The sequence below is a fragment of the Neovison vison genome, chromosome 1, assembly GCF_020171115.1.
Source record: "Neovison vison isolate M4711 chromosome 1, ASM_NN_V1, whole genome shotgun sequence".
Taxonomy (NCBI): domain Eukaryota; kingdom Metazoa; phylum Chordata; class Mammalia; order Carnivora; family Mustelidae; genus Neogale; species Neogale vison.
This window is the reverse complement of record NC_058091.1, coordinates 122,383,168-122,396,553: the sequence shown is the minus strand read 5'-3', so window position 1 is coordinate 122,396,553 and position 13,386 is coordinate 122,383,168. Positions and strand designations below refer to the sequence as shown.

Genomic DNA, 13,386 nt, shown 5'->3' with positions numbered 1-13,386 from the left:
CCCCTCTGCCATGTCCTTTGATATATGGTCCCCGTGCTCGCTTCGGCAGCACATATACTAAAATTGATATATGGTCCCGATTCATGTCTCCGCACCTCCTACCCTGCAAAAAGTGGTTGCTTTTCTATTTGCTGAATTGCAGCAATTCTTTTCTCAGATCTCTGATTGATTTCATAGGTGTTCAAAATGAGTTGGTAATGATCCAGCTGAATTCCAGGGACCAAATTTAGGGTCCCCTACTCTTTTACTACCTTAACTTCTCTCTGGAATAATGAAGCTGTTTTCTTACTGTCATTATTGGACTGTTTATTGAAAGTGTATGGAGAGGTGCCTGGGTGGCTCAGTTTGTTGGGTATCTGCCTTTGCCTCAGGTCATGATCCTGAGGTCCTGGGATTGAGTCCCATGTCTGGCTCCCTGCTCAGTGTAGAGTCTGCTTCTCTATCACCCTCTCCTCCTCTCCCCAACTTGTGCTCTCTCTCAAATAAATAAATAAATAGGTAAAATCTTTTTAAAAAATTTTATGGAAATGTAACTGATTTTTGTGTCTTGATCTCATATCCTGCCCCCTTGCTGAAACTATTAGTTCTGGAAGCTTTTTAGTTGATTCTCTAGGACTTCCTATGTACAAGATCATGTCATCTGCAAACAGAAATAATTTTACTTTTTTTCTTCCCAGTCAGGATGCACTTTATCTCATTTTTTTGCTTTAGAATGTCCAGCACAAAGTTTAATAGAAGTGGTGAGATTGGACATCCTTTTGGTGTTCCTGATCTTAGCAAGAAACAGCTAGTATTTTTCCATTAAGAAATTGTTAGCTTAAGGGTTTTCATAAATTATTTTATTTTTTATTTTTTTAAATATTTTATTTATTTGACACAGAGAGAAATCACAAGTAGGCAGAGACGCAGGCAGAGAGGAGGAAGCAGACTCCCCGCTGGCAGAGAGCTCGATTAGGGCTTGATCACAGGACCCTGAGATTGTGACCTGACCCGAAGGCAGAGGCTTCACTCACTGAGCCACCCAGGTACCCCCATAAATTCTTTTAATCAGTTTAAAGAAATTTCCTTCTGTTAATAATTTGTTGAATTTTTATTACAAGAGGGTGTCCAATTTTTGTCAAATGCTTCTTGTCCATCTGTTGAGACAACTGTGTGGCTTTTGTTTTTTTTTATTATATTAATATGGTGTATTACATAGATTGATACAGATATGAAACCAGTCTTTCATTCCTGGATTGAATTTCACTTAGTCATGGTATACAACTCTTTTTATATATTGTTGGCTTTGATGTGGTACATTTTGTTGAATTGTGTGTGTGTCTATATTCATAAGAGACATTGGTCTGTAGTTTTCTCTCTTTTTTTTTTTTTTTTTTTTTTTTTTTTTTAAGAGGAGAGAACAGTTGAGTTCAGTATGCTGGTCTAGTCTAGCTGCCTTTGGACTCTCTCTCTCTTTTTTTTTTTTTTTTAAGATTTTATTTATTTGACACAGAGAGATAGATACACTGGGAAAGGGAAAACAAGCAGGGGGAGTGGGAGAGGGAAAAGCAGGCTTCCAGGGGAGCAGGGAGTCCGACCCCAGGGCACCCCTGTCTGTAGTTTTCTTGTCTTGCAATATCTTTGTATCTGCATAATACTAGCCTCACAGAATGAGTTGGATTCCCTCCTCTCCTTTTTGGAAAGGTTTATAAAGAATTGTTATTAATTCAGCACTTGGTATCATTCACAAGTGAAGCCATTGGAAACTGGGCTTTTTTTGTGGAATAGTTTTTGACAGTTAACTGTATCTTCTACCTCATTTTAGGTGTATTAGATGGTCTACTTCTCCTTGAGTCAGTTAAACTATTGTCATATTGTCTGTTTCTCTCTCGATTTGTCAGTTTTACTTACATGGATTTGGGTGTTGAGTTATTATGTGAATATATGTTTAGAATTGTTTCATCTCTCTCTCTAATGATTTGACCATTTTATCATTATAAAATGATCCTGTTTATCTTCCTCACATTTTTAAAGTCCCCTTTGGGGGCGCCTGGGTGGCTCAGTGGGTTAAGCCGCTGCCTTTGGCTCAGGTCATGATCTCAGGGTCCTGGGATCGAGTCCCGCATCGGGCTCTCTGCTCAGCAGGGAGCCTGCTTCCCTCTCTCTCTCTCTCTGCCTGCCTCTCCATCTACTTGTGATTTCTCTCTGTCAAATAAACAAATAAAATCTTTAAAAAAAAAAAAAGTCCCCTTTGGCTTTTTTTGGCACAGCACACAGAGTTCTCTCTCCAGCTTTCTTATGGTTGTTTGCCTGAGAGAACTCTTCCATCCCTTTAATTTTAATCTATTTGTAACTGGGATCAAGTATGTCTACTGTAGACAGAATACTTGGTTCTCATTTTGCATGCAGTCTAACTCAAACAATCTGCGCTTTGATTGACTGCTTTAAGCCACTTAGATGTAATGTCAGTGTACTGTAATGTACTGTTGGATTTATGATGGCATTTTACTTTTTGCTTTTTGTTTTTCATGCCTCCACTCATTCCTCTTTCACTGATAACTCCTTATTCAGTGAATAAACTATAATATTTTCATTATTTAATTATTAGTCACTACTTTGTATCTAGTTTAGTAAAAGATTTTTTGCTTTTGCCATTTTTTTCTACATTTATAATTTTGTGATTTTTTTCTTTTCAAAGATTATTTAAAAGACTTTAAAAAATTTATTTAGAAGAGAGACAACAAGAGACAGAGCACCAATGGTGGGGGAGGGGCAGAGGGCGAAGGATCTCCTAAAACATTGTGATTATAGTTGTTTATAGACCAGAGATGAAGTAGGACAGTGTCTACACTGGAAAGGGTTTTTCAGACTTTTATGAAGGCCATATAAAACCTAACAAAATTATGGATACTCTCCCCAGAAAGAAGTGCATGTATAAAGAAACATAAAATGTCAGGGGATATATGTAGATCATCTGAAGTGATACAGATCTGGGTTTTAATCCCAGGAAGAGACAAAGAATGAAGAAGACATGTTGAGCAATCACTTCATGAACCAACAATGCTACTGTACCTATCTGTGAGTAGGGACTGGAGTGGACAAACCTGGGCCATAACAACCATCAAGGGAATAAGTTGAAAGATGCCATTCATGAGTCACTCCTCATCCAAGCCGACTTGAGTGCCTGCAGTGTCCAGATCAAGTTCTAGTTTCAGATCATGGCTCCAAATGTGTTCCTTTCTCTTCTATGGCCTTCGCGCCCCCTGGTGACCTTATCTCTGCTGTAGGCTCTAAACATCATTTATATGCTGTCACCTCCCAAATCTATTTCTCCAACTTAGATATGGCTCCAACTCTGCACTCTGTATCCAACTGTCAACTTAGCTTGCATTTCTTTCTTTTCTTTCTTTCTTTTTTTTAATATTTTTACTTATTTATTTATTTGACAGACAGAGATCACAAGTAGGCAGAGAGGCAGGCAGAGAGGGAGGGGGGAGCAGGCTCCCCGCTAAGCAGAGAACCTGATGGGGGGCTCGATCCCAGGACCCTGGGATCATGACCTGAGCTGAAGGCAGAGGCTTTAACTCACTGAGCCACCCAGGCATCCCTTAGCTTGCATTTCTAATAGACATATTAGATTCACCATTTCTGAAGTGGATGACTGTGATGCTGCTTCCCTAAAGCTTCCAAGAAAGGCACTCCACATTTCTACTTGCAGTCTGAAATCCTGGCTCCCCTCTTTGATTCCTCCTCACCACCCAGAATGAAGCCATTAGGAAATGCTGCAAAGTCTGTCTGTTAATATCTCCAGCACGCAGTCGATTCCCAGTATCTTCTCTCCTAGGACACTGTACTGGTTTCCTACAGTTTCCCTACTGGTAGCTCACACAGCACCTCTCAATTCTGCACAGCAGAAAAACAGGTGCTGCTAAAGAATGTCAGTCCCATTGATCTGTTCATTCTTGTAACTCCACACCTCACTCAGAGAAAACTCAAAACCCTCTAATATCTTCAGACCTCCATGATGAGACTGACCTCTGACCTCATCTCACCTGTTTTCTGTTCCAGCCACAGTGGCCTCCTCACTCTTCCTTGAACACAGACACACTCCTGCCCTAGTGTGTGTGCACTGGAGGCTCCCTGCCTGCAAAGAACTCCCCTCAGACCTCCTCTTACACAATTCTTTCATGTCCTTCAAATCTCTCAGAGGTCAACCTCTTAGTGAGGCTCCCCTGATCCCTGGAGTAAAGGAGCCATCATCCCCGTCCCAGCACAGGTGCTCTCTGGGTCACCTTCCATGACACTGGCTTGTATGTTGCATGTTCACCTGTGTGTGAACTTTTTTACAGTAATTACTGTCCATGCATTTTCTCTTCTTTGTGATTTTTGAGTAATTTTTGCAGCTTCAGCACAGCAAAGGAAACAGTCAACAAAACAAAGAGGCAACCCACGGAATGGGAGAAGATATTTGCAAATGACAGTACAGACAAAAGGTTGATATCCAGGATCTATAATGAACTCCTCAAACTCAACCCACATGAAACAGACAAACACATCAAAAAATGGGCAGAAGATATGGACAGACACTTCTCCAATCAAGACATACAAATGGCTATCAGACACATGAAAAAATGCTCATCATCATTAGCCCTCAGGGAGATTCAAATTAAAACCACATTGAGATATCACCTTACACCAGTTAGAATGGCCAAAATCAACAAAACGGGAAACAACATGTGTTGGAGAGGATGTGGAGAAAGGGGAACCCTCTTACACTGTTGGTGGGAATGCAAGTTGGTGCAGCCTCTTTGGAGAACAGTGTGGAGATTCCTCAAGAAATTAAAAATAGAGCTTCCCTATGACCCTGCAATTGCACTCCTGGGTATTTACCCCGAAGACACAGATGTCGTGAAAAGAAGGGCCATCTGTACCCCAATGTTTATAGCAGCAATGGCCACGGTCGCCAAACTATGAAAAGAACCAAGATGCCCTTCAACGGATGAATGGATAAGGAAGATGTGGTCCATATACACTATGGAGTATTATGCCTCCATCAGAAAGGATGAATACCCAACTTTTGTAGCAATATGGACGGGACTGGAAGAGATTATGCTTAGTGAAATAAGTCAAGCAGAGAGAGTCAATTATCATATGGTTTCACTTATTTGTGGAGCATAACAAATAGCATGGAGGACAAGGGGTGTTAGAGAGGAGTAGGGAATTTGGGTAAATTGGAAGGGGAGGTGAACCATGAGAGACTATGGACTCTGAAAAACAATCTGAGGGGTTTGAAGTGGCGGGGGGGTGGGAGGTTGGGGTACCAGGTGGTGGGTATTATAGAGGGCACGGCTTGCATGGAGCACTGGGTATGGTGAAAAAATAATGAATACTGTTTTTCTGAAAATAAATAAATAAATAATGATTAATAAAAAACAAAACAAACAAAAACAAAACAAAACAAAACAAAATTTTTGCAGCTTCATTCATTGTTAGAATACTGTTTTCTACGTGTAACATAAACATGTGTTAAGTGACTCTTCATGCTATCAGTGAGGCTTCCAGCAACAGTAGGCTATTAGTTCTTCTGTTTGGAGGGAGACAAAAGCCATACTTGGATTTCTGACTGCACGAGGGGTTCATTATCCCAATTCCCACCTTGCTCCAGGGTCAAGTGGGGTCTACCCCTTACCACTAGAAATATTCTCCACAAGACCAGCACATTTTCCCTTTTCTTAGTCTCACTGAGGTGTCCCAGATGTAAACACAGTGTGTCCTGTATGTGGCACATGACAATTATTGGTTGAATGAATGAGCATCTAGAGGACTCCCTCTTTTAGATGAGTCTCAGGCACAGCTGTTCTGTGGCAGCTCCTGCCCCACGTGCACCCACCTCCCCATCCCTGCTGTCTCTCTCCCCTCACAGCGATGCCCTCCCCTCCCTCTCTCTGCTCAGCGCCTCCCCCCACACCATCTCTCCTGCCCAGCACAGCACAGAGTTCTCTCTCCAGAAACACTATACTCAGGCTTTATGGATCTTTCTCTCCAACCACACAGAAATCTACCTAGACTCTGCTTTATAAATTCATGACCTTGAATCTAAGCCAGCACTAGGATCACTAGAACTAAGGGCCAAGCAGCAGGGAAGGCAGAAACTAACTGAAGTTTAATAAGAATGAGAACCTCTCAGATTCCTCCTCTCCCTACCTCCAGAACCTAAAGAATATTCCAGAAAACAGGTCCAGAGTGAGGGGAAGAGATGGATGAATCTGAAAGTTCATATCTTCATACCACAGAGACTCCTGGGCTCAGGGGATGACCTGGGCCTGTGGGAACAATAGCCTAAAGGCCACCTGCTGCTGTAACTGACAGGGTCATCCCTGGGAGAATGGACAAAAACTTATACACAAGAGCAAGAACAGGTCTGATGATCTAGAGAAACAATTAAAAAACAAAAAACAAAAAACAAAATGGGGGCTGTGGTGTGACCCAGGCCTGAGGTGAGGCTGACCCAATCCACAGGAATTTTTGCTGCACAAGTTCCTGGTGACAGGTAACATCTAAGTCCCTGTGATCACAGGTCCTGGTAGATAAGCTTCCACACAAAGGGCAAGGACACGGAGCAGAGAGATCATCCAGCTCAGGGGGGAGCACTTAACATCCATGATGCACTGAGCACAGACTGGGAACAGACCCTGTCGCCACTTGGCTCCTCACAGCCTACTCCTGTCCCACCTGCAACAGACTCAGCATAGCAAACACATGGATTCTGGAAGGTTCTCAGTGTTTCCATTTATTTGCTGTCTCAAGTTTAGGAATCTCCTCTTTTATTACCTCATCAACCCCACATGGCAAGAGTTAGGAAACATAACTCATATCTGGATTCTCATTTTCAATAGGGAAGGAAGTCATTTGTACTCAGACCAACATGAAATAAAGACAGGGATGGAGATGGTCCAGCCCTGCCTCTGCTGGAACAGGAAAGCACATCAAAGAAGAGAATGCGGATCAGTATGGGGAGGGGTCTGGTGGGCAGGGTGGGCCAGTCTCCCCACCTCCTCATGTTTTGCTCACAGGAACACAGACACATCTGACATCTCTGCACAAAGAGAAGTCAGGGGTTGCTGATGTCACTAAGTGGGAGTGTGAACACATCTTGCATTGCTCATCCCTGACAAGGCAGATGGCCTCACAGTCTCAAAAAAAAAAAAGTACAAATTTAGGTCAATCACATAAGTGATCAACAGCTTTCCACATGCTCAAAGTGTCCCTAGTGCCCTGACTCCTATGCACTGCTGGGTCTCCAAGGTCTCACCTTTAGGAGCCATGAGAGACACATCAGAGCCCTTGGCATTGTCATCACGTAGGGGAGAACAAACAGGATGTGGTCAGAGCCCACAGGAGAGGTGACTAAAGGAGGAGCTATGGGTGGGTGAGCTCCCCATGGGGTCCTGTCTATACTAGGGTCTCAGGGATCACCCCTCCATACTTACATCATGCTTGAGACTAGCCTGGTCCTTCTCTTCCTATAGGAAGAAAATATCATGTTAGAAGCTATGACAGGACTGGGCCATGAGATCCTAATGGAAGCTCTTAGTCCTGATTCAAAACGAACTTTGAGAATTGTGACTGAAGACCCAGAACAGGATCGGGAAACATGAAGAATGAGTTGTGGGGTCACTGGGCCACCTGACTTGCAGGAGGTCTGTCCTCAGCAGGATCCTTCCTCTCTGTCCTGTGCCCTCTGGGCATCAGGTCCCCATCACCAGAATTAACAAGAAGAAAATGTGTCTTTCATTTTCACAAGTGTTTGCTACAGAGTGAGTGTTAGTGATAAGTTCCACAATGCCCAAGTACATGTGTGAGGATGGTACTTCCCAGTTACAAGGCAGGACAGTCTGCTACCTAGGAAACCCCCAATGGGACAAGAAACCTCAGATCCCCCCACTCCATTCCTTACCTGAGAGCTTCTTCCTCCAGATCACAGCTGCAAACATCACAGTGACCATGAGGAGAGTCAGACCAGCAATGATCCATGTGAGCGGGAGGAGGTGGCTCTGGAAAGGGAAGGGACGGTGAGAGCCCGAGACCTCTGGTTTGAGTCCTGACCCTGCTGAAATTCTCCAGAAGGCCTTCTTCTTTCCCTGAGAAGAGGCTCTACCGCAAACCCTCCTTACCCCATCTCAAGATGATGGGTTCGGGTAGCCCCTCATGCTGCACATGGCATGTGTATCTCTGCTCTGCTCCAGAAGGCACCACCATAGCTGCCCACTTCTGGAAGTTTCCATCTCCTGCAGGCCTGGTCTCCACAAGTTCTGTGTCCTGGGTCAGATCCTCCCCCTCACGCTGCCAGGTCAGGGTAATCTCTGCAGGGTAGAAGCCTAGAGCCCAGCACCTCAAGGTGACGTAATGGTCAGAGATGGGATGGCAGGTCACGTGTGTGTTGGGGGGTTCTGGGGAAGAAAAATCAGAAAATCCACACTTTGCTTTACCTTTATGGCCTATTGAAATGGCATTTATGTGACCATCCTGAGGTGGACCCAGCAGTTTCTCTGGATGGAAGACGTGTAAAGCTTCAAAGCCCAGTCACCAACCTAGCTTTTTATTTATTTATTTATTTGTTTGTTTTCTTTTTAGTTTTATTTATTTTTAAATTAACATATAATGTATTATTTGCCCCAGGGGAACAGGTCTGTGAATCATCAGTCTTACACTTTTTCACAGCACTCACCATAGCACATACCCTCCCCATTGTCCATAACCCAGCCACCCTATCCCTACCCCACTACCCCCCAGCAACCCTCAGTTTGTTTTGTGAGATCGAGAGTCTCTCATGGTTTGTCTCCCTCCTTATCCCATCTTGTTTCATTTTTCCCTTCCTACCCCCCACAACCCCCAGCCCTGCCTCTCAAATTCTTCATATCAGAGAGATCATATGATAATTGTCTTTCTCTGATTGGCTCATTTCGCTTAGCCTAATACCCTCTAGTTCCATCCATGTCCTAGCAAACGGCAAGATTTCTTTTTCGATGGCTGCATAATATTCCATTGTATATACACCATATTTTCTTTATCCATCCATCTGTTGATGGACATCTAGGTTCTTTCCATAGTTTGGCTATTGTGGACATTGTTGCTATAAACATTTGGGTGCACGGGTGCCCCTTCGGATCACTACATTTGTATCTTTAGGGTAAATACCCAGTAGTGGGATTGCTGGGTCATAGGGTAGCTCTATTTTCAACTTTTTTTCTTTAAAGAATTTATTTATTCATTTGACAGACAGAGATCACAAGCAGGCAGAAAGGCAGGCAGAGAGAAAGGGAAGCAGGCTCCCCGCCGAGCAGAGAGCCCGATGGGGGGCTGGATCCCAGGACCCTGACACCATGACCTGAGCAGAAGGCAGAGGCTTTAACCCACTGATCCACCCAGGTACCCCTATTTTCAACTTTTTGAGGACTCTTCATACTGTCTTCCAGCGTGGCTTGACCAACCTAGCCTTGGTGATCTCCTAATTCAGAGGTCCTAGAAGCAGGGACAGAGCCCAGGGTAGGAGGAATCTGTAGGTCTAAGTGAGAGAGCACACTAATGATCCTGACTGCAATGGAGAGTGAATGAGTCAGAAAACCTCGAGTCAGAACTCAAAGATGTTCTTACTGGAGAAAAAGGCCTTGAGAGGGAAAGTCAGGGTTTCCAAGGTGGCTGTCAGGGTCAAAGGGAACCGCTGATGGATTATTTCAGGAATGGTCTCCACCTGCCTCCTGGGTGAGATTGGATTCCTCAATTGTCCTTTAGAGAAAATTGGCCTTTGGGTGAGTCACTCTTTAGTAGGAACCTGAACACCCAGGCGGAGGGCTCGGTCTCCCCACCCTTGGATCTCCCACAGGAGATCCCACCGATCTCCCCACCCGTTGAGGAGCGGTGTTCTGCCACTGAGCCCATTTTCCCTTCCTGGTGGGAAGCCAGTCCCAGGGAGGGGAGATCAGGGAGGCCCTGTTGGCCTTGGTACTTGCACGCAGCAGCGTCTCCTTCCCTATCTCCATGTACCTGGGGAGCCACTCCACGCACGTGACCTCCAGGTAGTTCCTTTCATGATCTGCCTCACAGGCCGCCTCCCACTTGCGGCGGGTGACCTGTGCCGCCCTGTCCTCCGCGGTCCAGGAGCGCAGGTCCTCATTCAGGGCGAGGTAATCCGCGCCGTTGTAGGCGTCCTGACTGTACCTGCAGAGAAGATGCCCGTCGCGCCCCACATCACAGCCATGTATGATCTGGATGGTGTGAGACCCTGGTCCCACCCTACAGGCAGGGGGTTAAGTCCACACAGAAAGTAAAACTGCCTAGAAGTTCCCGCGGGTTCTTCGGGCTTAAAGATGGGGGGACAGGGGTGGTCATGCGGGAAGGGTCCCTCATACTCGGGGTGACGCTCAGACCCGGACACTCAGGCTACCCTGTGAGGATCAGAGTTGTGACCTGGACCCGGACCCTGTCGCTCACCGGCCTCGCTCTGGTTGTAGTAGCCCGGCAGGTTGTTCAGGCTCAGTCGGTAAGTCTGTGCGGCGTCCTTGAGGTTCCGGGCCTGCCGGTCCCAATATTCCGGCCCCTCTTGCTCCACCCACCGCGCCCGCGGCTCCAGCCTCAGACTGGCAGAGTCGCTGTCGAACCGCACGAACTGCGTGTCGTCCACGTAGCCCAAGTCTATGAAGCGGGGCTTCCCGCGGCCGGGCCGGGACACGCTGGTGTAGAAATACCTCAGGGAGTGGGAGCCTGCGGGCGCGGAGGGGCTGAGACCCGCCCGACCCTCCTCCCGGCGCGGGGCCCAGATGAAGGCGGCGGGGAGGGCAGGGGAAGGAGGCACCGCCACTCCAGACAAGGCCCTGGGGCCTGAGAAGCTGACCCAGGGACCTCGGACTTTGCCGCGACCCCTCACCTACTGCAGAAAGCGCTCTTTGTCACACTGCCCCCAGAGCAGTGGTCCAGGACCTGAGTCAGTGATTCTCAAACATTCTGTTCACAGGGTATCTGCACAGTCTCACAGACGACTGAAGATCCCAAGGATCATTTTGTGTCTGTGGGTTATCTCTATCAGTATTTACCGTAGTAGGAATAAAACAGGTTTAAAAACTCATTAATTCATTTAGCATCATACTAATAATCCATGGCATGAAAATAGAAATATTGTTTTATGAAAAATAACTATGCAAATAAACAGCATAGTGAGAAGGGCAATACTGCATTTCACATTTCTTGTCTGTCTCCTTAGAGGACCAGTGGATGTTCAGATTTGCTTCTGCATGTAATTTGTGGTTTTGGTTGAAGTCTATGAAAAAAATTTACAACCTTGCATATTAATGGGAGAAGAGTATGCTTCATGACCTCTTCAGATAATTATGTATATGCATCTTAGATACTATATTAAAACGACACAAGGTATTCTTTTTCTAAGGTTACTGGCAAAGTGGCACCTGAAACAGCATCATCGACTCTGTCCTCTGTTGCATTAAAATCTACAGGCTCATCTCACACACTGAATGGATCTTGTTCTAATGCTTTATTTTTAAAAGAAGTGTGTTTGTTCACTAAGTTGCATAGGTTTTCCACTGTTGATTAGACTGGAAGTGAATTATCAAAAAGTCATATTTGTTTTAATATTACCACAGATCCCAACAGAAAAGTTCCTCAGTACTAAGAAGCTGTAAAATTTATTGGTGGATCACAAGTTTTCCAAAATTCTGAATTTCTCTTGAGAGTTTACCTTTTATCAAGGCAACAAGTACTGTCAGCTGTCATATGTGAGTTTTCATGACAGGATGCGTTCGTGTTTATTTTTCAGAAACTGTCGGTCAAATAACCTAGTGTAAATAATCCAAGAATCTGTGTCATTCATTCTTTCAGGTAAAAATGGCATTCTTCAAAAAGAAGAAAAAGGAGACCAGTTAAGTTCATACAAATTATTTTCTTTGGGGCTTATGCATGTAACGAAAGTGCTGTATATCCCATGTATGACAAGTTTTAAAATGGGGATTTGAGAATAATTAATGAAGATAATAATTTTTAATGCTTTAACCAGGATATTTTAGTGTGATACTAGTTTTGTTTGGTTGTGTTTTTGTTTTTGAGGCATTTTATTTGCACGTAGGTATTACGTCCCTAGAAAAGGGATCTCAGGATTTTCCCTCCTGAGTGTTTTCATCTTGCTTCTTCACAGTTCATGAAGCCAGCTGAGGTCATCAGGACATGAAACCAAACTGGTAGGATGGGAGCAGGTTATTCTGCCATTTTTCTAGATCTTTGAGTTGTACACTAAATCTGGGGTTGATAACTCCACACAGGTTTAACCTGCCTGTGAGATTCACAACAATGTTCTCAGCTTGGTGATCAGCAGTGATTTCAAATTCCTGCTTCGTTATCATAGTTAGAAATGGGATGTTGACTGTGGAGTATGGCCTAATAAAACACACCTTTGCCTCTCTTCTAGGCACTGCTAATGATCTTGAGAGCATCTGCAAAGATATTCATGTGACTGTTAAGGTGGATCAGAAAGATGGCCAAAAGAGTGTTTTTGTTTTTTTGTGAATGTAAGTAGTGGTGAAGAATATCAATTATTACTATTTGCACCTATATTCTCCATTCTTGCTAAGTTTTACCTCAGTGCTAATGTCAACGTGGTGAAAAGGCAAATAGTATCTAAGTGATGTTGTGAAAATAGTTTAACCTCATGGATTCTGTGAAAGGGCCTCAGTGATGTCAGTGCTCCTCAGACCACACTTTGAGAAAAGCTGCTCTGAATAACCCTGAGAGAGTCTCCTGCTAGTCCTGCCCTGGCCTCCTCCTCACTCAGCAGAATCCTTTTCCCTGAGCTGCACTTCTTGCCTCTGAAAACCCACCTCTGACTTGAGCCCCTGAGTGCATCTAGAGGAGACCTCACCTCCTGGAAATGTGATGGCAGAGAGGGCCCCCAGTCTGGGAAGGGAAGTGGAGGGACAGGGATTTCCCTTTTGTAACTGGGGACAGTTTGTACCTAAAGACACCAGACCCAGGCATAACCGACTTTGATTTTGTGATCCACCAGCTTCATGTGTATTCACATCCTAGACAGAAATCTGATGTCGTCTGTAAGAGAAATAATATTTGTCTTTTCACTTTACCTGTGTCTCATGCATCTGACTCAAGACCCACAAAGCATGAAGCACAGCACCTTCCAATGCAACAGTCTGTGCGGAAGGAATTGCTCTGTATCTGCACTGTCCAGTATGGTGCCACGAGATGCATGTGGCTCTTGAGATGCAGGTGGCACTTGAAATGTGCTGAGCAGTTGCATTTTTAATTGTTTTAAATGAATGGAATTTAAGTAGCTATAAGTGGATTACTACTATTCAGACAGTACATATCTAGAACACTCTAGTCACTGTG

The 13,386-nt window shown here is 44.6% G+C and overlaps 2 pseudogenes; both read right to left on the bottom strand.

Annotated features, from left to right (window-relative positions):
* Positions 1-7,046: 7,046 nt before the first annotated feature.
* Positions 7,047-11,453, bottom strand: LOC122906701 (annotated as a pseudogene).
* Positions 11,454-12,123: 670 nt separating this feature from the next.
* LOC122899982 lies at positions 12,124-12,492 on the bottom strand (annotated as a pseudogene).
* Positions 12,493-13,386: the final 894 nt, after the last annotated feature.